General features: G+C 35.8%; 1 protein-coding gene across 1 annotated transcript in view; it reads right to left on the bottom strand.

Moving 5' to 3' along the window:
* Positions 1–12,643, bottom strand: part of Klf8 (Kruppel like factor 8) — a 203,579-nt gene that overhangs the window by 85,921 nt on the left and 105,015 nt on the right. The window lies entirely within an intron of this gene.

The following is a 12,643-nucleotide window of genomic DNA, read 5'->3' as shown; positions in this document are numbered from 1 at the left end:
CTTTTTTTTTTTTTTTTTTTTTTTGGTACCAGGGATGGAACTTGGGAACTTGTGCTTGCAAAGCAGGAGGCAGAACCACTGAGCTAAATCTGTGGCCCAGCACAACTCTTTTAAAGGGGAGAAAATAGAGGAGAGAGGAGAAACAAAGCAGAAGAAGGGAGGGAGCAGGGAAGTAGGAAAATAATAATAGCTGTGACCTAATATGGGCAGGTCAGTGGACGAGGTGTTTTTCCATTCATCATTTCTCTATTCCTAGTAACAATTCTGGAAAGTATGTATTATGATACTCTCTGTGCCCCCTTTTTTTAAAAATTAAAAAATTGAGGGTTATTGTGCAGTACTTCCCAATAGGTATGTCCAGTTGCCTAATCAGTATTTCTTTTTTTAAATTAAGTTTATTGGTAGTTTTTAGGTATACAGTACAGTTACATTTATCTTTGGGATCTTGTACGTTTACATGATGTATCTTGGTTCTTATTTTTTCCCATGGCCCTTTCCTCCCTTAATCCCTCCACCCTTCCCAATTTACAAAACCTGTTTCCATTTTTTCCTTTTCTCATACTTTTTTCCTTCCCCTTCTTTCCTTTCCCCTACATTTCCCCCTTCTCTAATCCTTTACCCTTTTCTCCCATTTCACATTATTAATTATACAATTTGAAACTTATTTACACTTGCCTAATTAGGATTTCTACCTGATTGCCTTCTAAGTATCTATTTCCCCCACAAACACACCCTTTTCTTTCTCCCATTGTTCATCAACCACCTAAGTGGCAGCACCATAAATCTCAGTATTCAAGGGAGCACCTTGGGATTCATCCTTTAACCTGCTATGATCTGGCCCTACCTACCCCTCCAGCAGCAAAGCTTTCGGTGGTCTCCTAGGTTTTATCTCAGCAATACCCTGAGCAAACCCCTGAGAATCCTAGGCTGTTTCTATGCTGGAGTAAATACTTTCTCGGTCTGAAATGGCCTAGATTCTTCACCTTCTATCCTCACAGTCATATTCCCCTCCCTGACTTAATTCCTTCAAGCAAAATTAACCACTGTTTCCTCTGTGTCTTTCTCCACCTCAGGGCACATGGTTGTTGATATAATTACCTTCCTTTATTAGACTACAAAGTCCCTGAGGTTAGGTATTGAGTGTTATAATTTCTATAATTTAGACACAAGATATTATTGCTATTATGAACAGTAATAATTGTAATACATTAACTATGTGCCAAGCTCTTTTCTCAATCTCATGTGTATTATTGACTCTGAAAATCTTATGGGCAGGTATTATTGCTATCATAGTTTTACAAATGAGGGAACAAAGATATAAAATAGCATCCTTATGTATATGTTGCATGAAAGAATGTTCCTATAGTAGGAGTTCTACAAATAACTTCCTGTTTCACAATACCATGTCTCTCTACAATCACTGCCTCACACAAGCCAGGCTTACAAAATGAGATATATTGACATGGGACCATTTAGATATGTGTACACAACTCCTTACATGTTCCTTAGAAAAAGAATCACTTTATCTTTTGGTTCTTCGGTTTCTTAACGTATAAAATTTGTGGAATAATACTCAATATGTAATCTTCACTACTCCAAACAAGGTTATTTTCAGTAATAAGGAAAAATTTTAGATTCAAGTATGTGAAAGCATTGGATTGTTCATATCAAAAATAAATGCATATTTGTGATGTGTAGATGAGGATGTACACATAACTAGTAAAATTTAGAGTATACATTACAATTCGCTATCTAGGCTAGTTGTGTCATTCGTCATCACAATTTCCCTCAATCTGGAAAAGTTTCTCAAGAAAACTTGTCAATTTATAGATTGCTAAACAGTTTATATTCTTTTGAAAGTTTTTCTGGTTAAGTAATTTAACACCTACATTTTTTTTGTCTGCCTCAACTGCTTTTGTGTAGAAAACATGATCTCAGATAGCAAATTCGGGTTTTGAAACATAAATTATTGAACCTTGGTAAAAACAAACTCAAAATTCTTTCCCTTCCAATCTTCCATCCATTTCATAAATAAACCATGCTGACCACTTGTGCTAAATCAAGACCCATGGTAGATATCGGGGGGGGGGCAAATAAAAACATCCATTTTTACCAAGAGGCTCCTATGGGAAAGCCTTTGGCTTCATAATACTCAACCTATAGACTACCACATTTTTCTCTGAGTCTTTTAGAGATGGTTTTCGTCTCGCTCAAACTAGCACTCAAAATGATTCAGGGAGTTGGGAATTTTTCTTTATAATTCTTTTTGTATTTTATAATCAGAATGTGGCTAATGTTGTCTACGTCAGAAGAAATACTGTGAAGGAGAGTGGATAATGGGCACTGAATGTTGAAATCAGTTTCCCTCCCTAGGAAGTGCCACAAGCTCTCTTGTTTAGCTGGCTTAAGAAATAAAGCCAAAGAGCAGTCAATGGTATCTTCAACTCCTTCCTGTCTACCCTAAGCCCAAGAAAGACTGCTTGAAGCAACCACCTATACTTTCCTCTATATACCTCAAAAACCAGATGGTGAAGATAAGAATCAAATTATGCCTCAAACTCAAGATAGGTAGTTGAGAAATGTGCAGACACTGCAAGTGTCAAGGCTCACAAAGTGAAGTTCTTCTCTTTCCTTCTTCCTCTTCATCCTTCTGCTTCTTCTTTTCCTCCTGAAAGCCTACTCACAAACTGTCAGGATGGAGCCCAATCCTGAGTGCTGGAGAGGAGGAGGAAAAGATCCAGTAAGAGGATTCCACCATCCCAGATCCAAGTATAAAGACAAATTTTTTTATTTTAAAAAAAAGAAAGAACACTTGAAGAGCTTGATCTGAGGAGAATATGGGACAGAATAGGGTAAAGCAAGAGAGGGAGGACAACGGAGAAGAGTTAGAGGCCCAGCTGCCCTGGGAATGGGAGAGAAGTCATAAACAATAAAATCTGCATCCTTAAGTCACTGTTGTTCATTGAACAATAAAAACGTTTCTGAAGGGCCAGGGATTTAGCTCAGTGGTTCCATCACCTGCCTCACAAGCGAAAGGTCCCAAATTCAATCCCCAGTACCAAAAAAAAAAAAAAAGTTTCTGAGATCAGTGCATTGCTCAGACCTAGAAAGTATAGAATTGTCCTTTTCATCCACATTTTTTCATGCTTTGGTGTTCCCCAGAGGGCATATTCCCTGTAGGAGTTCAGCTAGAATCAAACCTCTTGCCTTTCTGTTCATATCATATCAGTGCTAATTTCCGCACCTGTCCCAGAGGGCAGCACTAAGTTTACTGCTAGGATAGGATAAAGATATGCTGGAAAAGGAAATCTAGCTGAGATGAGAAAAACTGAAAAGAGATTGTGAGAACAGACTTAGTTTACAATAATTGGACACAATTAGATATGCCTTCACATCTCTAACCATCAATTTTCTCACTTTTTTCCTTTTCAGAGATACTGTTCACAGAATTGTAAAATACAGTAAGATGCAGAGGTGTCTTACAGTTATATTAATGAATCTAAGCTTTAGTCCTTTTTCCAAGACTCTAGGAAGAATAAAATAATGTGATTTTCTTTGAGAGGGTCCCCATAGTTTAAAGCGTCAGTCTCTACAAAACATGTATCAGCCACTGATGAGAATTTGGCTTATAAAACACAAATTCTGCTGTGTATGAATGAAGTTTTAACAATGGCTATTATTTTTAGCAATAGCAGCTAGGAAAACTATGAACTTAAAGTTAAGATCTTTTCTCACAATAGGTGTGAAGGTCATGCTCCATTTTCCTAGTATCCCTTGTTCCTATACATATAAATAAACCAAGTTATAAAAAGTAGTAACTGAATTTCTTGCTCACATTCAAAAGAATGCTTACCTTTGCCTTAGGGATAACCAATGGTGCAGGACCACATAGCCAAGGTTTGAAATTCTCCTGACACAGCATTATTTTGTACAAGTTCTAACAGGCCTGCTAACTTCCATGAGTTAAGTTGTGCCTCCAGCTACTAATTTTATGAGCAAAGAGCTTGGCCTCTGTGTGTGTGTGTGTGTGTGTGTGTGTGTTTGCATGTGTTAGGCATAGGGGCGTAGGTATACATAATTTTCACTCCATTTTAGACCCCAGAATCTACCACACCCATATACTGGAGGAGCGGGTAGGCTTTATAATACAAACCAAGACAAACCAGAAAAACCAGGAGCCTCAGCCTCACCTGCAAGAAAGGGATAATCCTTGGCCTTGTCCTCAAAATATATATTAATGAGTCAGTTGAGTGTTCTGTTGTTGAGTGTAAAAACACCAAAAACAAAGCATGCATTTTTGCTTTCATTTTACACAAATAAATATATGAGACTGTTTCAGGAAATATATAAATAGAACAGGAACTCTTGCATCACTTTGCTAATCTAGAGAAGTGTCAGGGATCCAAAAGCCCCAAAGGCAAGGCTTATACTTATAGCATTTATGTTCTTTACCACAAGCAATTCTCACTTCCCCTACAGAGGGGTGGTGTCCATCTCCCACTTTCCCCAAAACCAATAGGATATTTCCCTTTACCCTTATGTCTACTTTAGTTTTATCACTTCCCTCAGAAAGTAAAACATAGAAAGGAAAGAGGGAGCATTTTTGGTGCATTCTTAAAATCTGCCAATACATTTATTGAAATGTTGAAGCTTCATTCTTTATTTTCTGTTTATGTTGTTTTTGTTTAACTGTATAGCCCTGCATTGTGGTAGTCTGTTTTCCTCAAGTCAGTACAGTACCACAAACGTAGTTGGAGCAGCCTTATGTGGAACCACAAGGACATTTCCTCCTCAAGTCAGGACAGCAGTGTATTTAAAAGAATTCAGCAGGCATATCAGCCTTCCTAAAGTGAAGTAAATGATTTGATCAATAAAGAAATCCTAATTAGTATGTCATAGGCATGTAGGTGATGGCACACATTTATGTGGTGGAAACAAATAGCTGAAATGATCAAGACTACGTGAACAAGTGGAGTAATTATACACAAACATGTTGAAAATAAAACTTTGAACCACACATATTACCGAGTAACAGAATGTTGATAGGCCTGAAGATGTTATTTTAATATATGGTATGCCCACTAATGGTGTCATGAAAAATTACTTTAGATGGTACATAGGAAATATTTTCTAACAGTACTTAATTATTTTATAATAACTTACAGTTCATGGAGAGTAAAACTGGTTTTCCATTTATCATTGAGACATTTTAATGAGATTTATCTAGTAAAAGCAGCTTACTTAAAGAAGCATACCAAGTAAATAATGGTATAAATAGTATTCAGATATGGTCTAAATCATGAAAGTGGACCATAAATGGTTGAACTTTAGCAAAACAGCTTGAATCCAATTTCTCTCCCAATTCAACAGTTCCTTTATGAGAAACCTTGATTTAGGGGACAATGACTCCCAAATCCATAAATACAAAGTCAACTTCTGTCCTCTTCCTGTGCCCATGGCAGTGTCCTTAATTAAACATGGCATTTTTTTTCCACTGAGCATAGGTAATCTGCTTTTCACCCTTGAATCTTCTGTTGTGTGAGGGGGCCCTCTTCTGGCTCTTTTGGTTTTTGTTATTGTTGTACTGGGGCTTGAATCTATGAACCCAATTTTTTTTCCTTATTTTATGACAGGGTTTCTGTATAGGTCACTAAGCTGCCTAGGATGGGCTTGAGTTATGGCTCATATCTAGATATGTTCCCGAAGCCTCAGGAGATCATAGATGGGGCTGTTCATCGGTGTTTGGATCTACGCTGTGTGAGGCTGGGATTTAGTGCATGGTGCCGGGATTAAGGGTACCCCACCCTGGGTATGGTTGGCACTAATCAATAGGCTTGTAGCCTGAATAGAATAAAAGGAACAGAAAGAAGCTGCTGTTGCTCACTGCTTGCTCCCTGCTGCCTTCTGCCTGCCCCACTGGCCGTGGACTCTTTCTCTTCTGTGATGGCACTTTGCCACGCCACACTGCCTTGGAGCAAGCTGACTATGGACTGACACCTCCACAGACTGTGAGGTAAATAAACATTTTCTCCCTTAATTAACGGGTATCAGGTATTTTGCCTCAGCAATGAGAAAAGTAACTAAGACACACTTTGGTACAGAGTGGGGCCACTGTTGTGCCGCTACCTGACCATGTGGTTTACAAGCCTTTGGAACTAGAGTTTGAAAGGTTTTCTGTCCTCCTGCCACAGCCATCCAGAGTGCTGGATTACAGTTGTACATGATCATGCCCAGCTAACTCTGGCTGTTATAACACTGTGGCATACCTCTTTCATAGGGTTCACCACTTTATAATATGCTTATCTTTTTATATGTCGACCTTATTCATTTGACTGTCAGCTACTTGAGGTTAGGATATTAACCATCAATAACTCAATCATCTTTATGTTTGCCAGTGTGAGCACAATGCCAGTTACATAACAAGTATCAAATAAAAGTATTTTGAATGAAACCATTTAGAGCTAGAAGTACTGAGGCATTAAGACTGGCTTTCCTCATTTACTAACTGTATGACCTTGTACAAGTTATGTAATCTATATGGGCCTCAGTTCACTCACTTGTATAATAGAGATTATGACTGTATTTATCACAAAGAACAGAAAGCATTATGCAATTTTTCAGTGTACGTGTGTGTGTGGTACTAGGGATTGAACTCAGGGCCTTCACACTGAGCTACATCCCCAGGACCTTTTTTATTTTTTATATTGGGGCAAGGTCTCACTAAATTGCCTTGGCTGGGCTAAATTTGTGATCTTTCCTTTAGTCTCGCAAAGAGCTGACATTACAGGCATGCACCACCACAACAAGCTAAGAGTATGTCATTTTTTGGCTTAAAAAACCCAAATTTATTCTTTTTAAATTAATTTTATTGGAACATGTTTGGCATACATAATGATCACATTCATCAAAAGGAATTTGTACCTGAACATAATATATCTCAGTATTTTTTCTATTCCCCTCCCTTGCCTTCAATCCTTTTCCTGCTCCCCATTTACAACACTTTGTTTCTATTGTTTACAGCAGCAAACACATAAATGAAAAAAACATGCCAACAACACGGGTCATTCAAATAATGCAAATTAAAACAACACTGAGATTCCAGCTCACTCCAGAAAGAATGACTGTCATCAAAACATCAACCAATAACAAATACTGGTGAGGCTGTGGGGAAAAGGGTGAGAGTGTAAATTGACACAACCACTATGAAATCAGTATGGAGATTCCTTAAAAAACTAAAATTAGAGATCCCACTTGACCCAGCTATACCCCTTGTAGGTATCTTCCTGAAAGAGTTAAAAACACCCTACCATAGTGATATATGTACAACTGTGTTTATAGCAGCAAAATTTATAAATGCTAAATCTTAGAAACAGTCCATATGCCCATCAATGAATGAATGTATAACAGAAATGTGATTTTTATACATTTTTAGGTAAAGGGATGCACCTTGAGAACATAATTTTAAGTAAAATAAATCAGATACATGTGTTTAAGTATTGCACTGTTTCTCTTTTGTGAGAAACTCAAAGGGTAAATAAGGACCAAACTGATGTAGAAATATTGGGAAGTAGGAAGAAAATGTTCAAATGGAGAGAGGAACAAGAGAGAAAGGTGAGGGGAAAGGGAAGGAAATATATTAGGATAAAAAAGTAAAATAGCATTTTGTAATTTAATAAATGTACATGTAATATTCTTAGAATAATACTTGACACAGAGTAAGCATTATGTACTGTTTTGTTTCTACAAGTTAAGCATCCTTAATCTAAAAATCCAAAATGCTCCATAGTATGAAAGTTTTTGAATGCCGACATGAAACTATAAGTGGAAAATTTCACAGCTGACTTCATGTAATAAATTTCAGTCAGAATATAGGCACACTAAAGATATTGTATAAAATGATATTCAAGATCCTTGTGTAAAATGGACATGAGTTCCATCTCTAAGATATCTCCTTATCTATATATAGAAATTAAAAAATCTTAAAAACTGGAATCCAAAACACTACTCATCTAAAGCACTTTTGATAACTTATACTCAACCTTTATTATGCTGAATTAAATTATTCCTGTTTGAAATATTTTTTATAGGTCTTGAGATTCACCTCTGAAGAAATATAGCAAATCTACTCTCTTTTTTCTTTTTAATCTTCCTATATTTTGATCCTTCAAATCTTCTTTCCTCTTCTCTTCTTCATCTACTTTCCTCTCCCATGAATATTCATGATTGCTTAATTCATTTCTTATACAACATACCTTCCATATTTTTTTACCAGAACAAGCTAATAAAAACATGGGCAGGGATGCCATTGCATAGAGATCAAGGACTTTTACCACATTGTTTACCAGAAGAAAGAAAAGAAATGAAAACAAAGAAAGATCAGCCTATATTTAAATATGATAATGAAAAACTGGGAAAAAATCCTAAATGTTCGAAAATGAGATATTGAATTGCTAAATTTTATTACAGCTATAAAGTACATTGTTATGGTCTGAATATATGTGCCCCTTCTCTTGAATTTATGTGTTGAAATCTTAATTTCCAAACATATAATATTAAGAGGAACCTTTTAGGAGGTGATTAAACCATGAGGGTTCTATACTTATGAATAGTATTCGTACCTTTATAAATTTGCTTAGGGAAAAAATTTTCACACATGGCCTTCTCTTTCATCTGTTCTGCCATAAGAAGGCAGTGCTTATCCTTTCTTGAAAATGCATCATCTGGACAACATTGTGGAAGCAGAAAACAGCACTAACACCAACCCCAATATTCCAGACACTTGATCTTGGACCTATCAACCTCCAGAAATGTAAGAAACAAATTTCTATTATTTATAATTTACTCAGGTTATATTATTTTGTTATAGCAACAAGATGTTAAAGATATTAAAATTTTAAAATGCCAAGCACTCTCATGACTATAGAAATATTTTTGTAATATTAAGTACAAAAACTGTACACCCAAGTCACATTATCATATACATTCTGCTAGACATGCACACATGCCATGTATTTTTTAAATATAGAAACAAACATATATTAATATTTAAAAAGGTGTGCAACATATTTATAAGAGTTTATATAAAACATTTTCTATAATTTTGCATTATTTTATAATGGGAAAACTATTTGAATTGAAACTATTATTATTCTTTGGGGCAAAATATGGAAAATTTTATTTCCTTCATTATTCTAGATTTTTCAAGTTTCTGTAACAGACTAGTATTATGTATAAAATCAGAATAAAACAAATAAGGGTTGTTTGTAAAGGTATCCTATCATAATTCTCACTTGCCTGGATCACATTAGCTTCATGAAAGTATACACAAGGAGAATGACATATAACACTAGTAAGGGGAGAGAACAAATAATTTCTTTTCTTTCTTTCTTTTTTTTTTTGTTGGGGGGTACTGGGGATTGAACTCAGGACCTTGCACTTGCGAGCCACTGAGCTAAATCCCCTGGCCCAAAAATAAATAGCTAGACTAAAGAAAAAGAGAGATAATGCAAACAAACAAAACCAGAAATGAGAAGACAAACATTATAAATGACACCACAGAAATATGGAAGATCATTAGAAATGACTTTGTTGTCATTACCAAGGTGGCATAGTTGTTGCTATGCACTGATTTTTTAAAATTAACTTTATTGGTACCTTTAAGGTATACAATATAATGACATTCAGTATTGGAAATTTGCACCTTTACATAATCCATCTTGCTTCTTATTTTTCCCCATTTGCCTGCCCTCCCTTCAACTCCTCCATCCCTCTCTATCTACAAAGACTTTGTTTCCAATTTTTCATTTTCTTATATTAATTCCATTCCCTTCTTTCTTTTCCCCAATCCTTCCCACTTCTGCTTCTCCTTTGTACATTTTCTTCCTATTTCACATTGTCTATTATATCTTTTAGTCCTTATTTACACTTTCAGTTTTTCACACTAGAGATACTATTTTATATTTACACATGTGTCCTACTTATTTCATTTGAGTATGATCTCAATGTGCATCCATGTAGCTATAAATGTCTCTAGCTTCTCATTCTTTATGGCTGATTAGTACTCCATTTTATAACATACACACACACACACACACACAAACACACACACACACATACACATTTTCTTTATCCAGTCTCCTGTTGATGGGCAATTGGGCTGCTTCCAAGTTTTAGCTATTATAAAATGTGGTGCTATGAACATGGGTACACATATATCACTGTGGTATGATTTTTTTTAATTCTTTGGGAAAGATGCCCAACAGGGGAATATCTGGGTCAAATGGGACTTCCAATCCTAGTTCTCTGAGGTATCTTCACCCTGGTTTCCTCATTGTTTGCAAGAGTCTATACTCCTAGCAGCATTGGTTCAGTGTTCCTCTTTCCCCACAGCCCTGCCAGCATTTGTTATTCATTGATTTCATGTTAGCAGCCATTCCTTCTGAGTTGAAGTGGAATCTCAGTGTTGTTTTCATTTGCATATCTCAAATGACAGGTGATGTTGAACATTTTTTCATATGTTTATTTTCTATTTCTACTTCTTTGTCTGAGAAATGTCTTTTCATTTCAGATGCCTATTTTTGGATTGGGTCTTTAAATTTGGGGGGTGGGATTTTTTTAAAGCTCTTTATATATTCTTGATCGTAGACCTATGTATCAACATCTGGTTTGTATTTGCATCACCAACAGAATTGTAGTTCATTTCCAGAGAACTTGGGGATGGGCCAAGTACATTGCACCCCCTATATTTAATGGAGGTGGTTATATTCTGGGGCAGAGGTAAACATCTATAGTTAGGCAAGCCTTGAATACATCACTGAAAAACAGACACTAAGTAAACAGATCCCCATACCAGCAACAATGGCTTCTTACTATAACTGACACAAAAATCTGAGTATATACACACAAAAAAGCCAAGGTATGAGAAGACCAGGCAACAAAATGCATCCAAATAACCTCAACTCCTCCAAAGCTGATACATGGGACACTGAGAGCTAGAAAATCAAAATAAAAACAACTGAAATATATGAAATGATGAAAGAAGACATCAGTAAGGCGCATGACAGGCTCAAAGATTATATAAATAAACATGTAAAGGATTATAAAATTTGAAAAAATCAGAGAATTTACACTAATACAAGCTAGCTGAACTAAAAAAAAATAATAAAAAACACAATGACCAGTCAAATGAATTAGAGCCCATAAAACTGTAACAAACAAAAATCCAAGAGACAATGATATTGAAAATATAAGCAACACAAGTCACCTATCTGAAGACAAACTTTCAGAAATAGATGACAAAGCTAATGCAGGTGACCTAAATACTCAGAAATACTGTAAAAATAAAAGAACATGGACTATGGCTCCAACAGCTGGTAGACAATGCACAAAAGAGTAATCTAAGATTAATTTGAATTAGGGAAAAATCAGAAAATAGCACAAATATCATAAATAACTTTTTTACAAAAATAACAACAGAGAACTTTCCAAATATTAGAGAAAAAATAGCATAATGATAAGTGAGGGCTATAGAACTGCAAATAGCCAAAATAAAGCAGAACTCCAGGATATATCACAATCAAAATCCTAGAAGTCCAACAAAAACGCATTAGAAAAGTCAACAAATAACTTATGAAGATAAACTCATTAGAATTATACCAGACTTCTTAACACAAACCTGGAAAGCATAGAAAGAAGTATTTCAAGTCCTAAAGGAAAACAACTGCCAACCCAGACTGATCAATTCTGTGAATCTATCTTCTACAATTAATAGGGAAATAAGGTCTTTCCATTATGAAGAGCGTCATAAGAAATACAAGATCACCAAATTAGCACTATATGAATGTCTCAAGGATATTCTAGAAAGAAAATGAAACAATTAATGAAAATACATAAGGCAGCATGAGGAGTTAAACATAAGGGGAAAATCAGTAACATAGAATAATCCAAAGAGAGGAATTATTCCATAAATTTTACTTATAACTTTCAATGTGAATGGTCTCAACTCCCCACTCAAAAGATACAGACTGTAAGACTGGAAAAGGAACAAAATCAATCATTATGTTGTATATGAGAAATATATTTAATGCAAAAAGAAACCTATACACTAAAAATTAAATGATGAAAAACTATATTCCATGCAGTGGGAGCCTGAAAGCAAGCAGTCTATTTTCAGACAAAGTGAACCTTGAGACAAAGTAGGCCAGATTGGGCAAAAAGTCTGTTACATATTAGTTAAGGAAAAAGTTCAGCAGAGAAGTAACAAGTATAAATATATATGAAGTAAACACAAGTACACCAATATTCATAAAAGAAGCATGACTAAATGTGATAGATCAGATAAACATCAACATCATTTTTGTGGTGGACAATACTCCACTATGAAAAATAGATACATCAACTAAACAAAAAATGATCAGTGAAATGTCAGAGTTTAGAATGCCACATACTGCCTAGAAAAGAACTACACGGGCATGCAAACTTGGTCCAGAGTTCTACCATACCATTGGCGAGTAGGCATACATACCGGGGAGCAGCTGTGTGGACCAGAGTGGAGTGGCTGCAAGCAAGTCCCAGCTAGGGCATCACCCAACCCCAGAGGTACAGGCACACATGCCCAGGCCATGATCCACCTAGAATCGATCCA

The sequence above is a fragment of the Fukomys damarensis genome, unplaced genomic scaffold (assembly GCF_012274545.1).
Source record: "Fukomys damarensis isolate Sample0158 unplaced genomic scaffold, DMR_v1.0_HiC HiC_scaffold_39, whole genome shotgun sequence".
Lineage (NCBI taxonomy): Eukaryota > Metazoa > Chordata > Mammalia > Rodentia > Bathyergidae > Fukomys > Fukomys damarensis.
The sequence above is the reverse complement of the archived record's forward strand: the minus strand, read 5'-3'. Positions and strand labels throughout refer to the sequence as shown.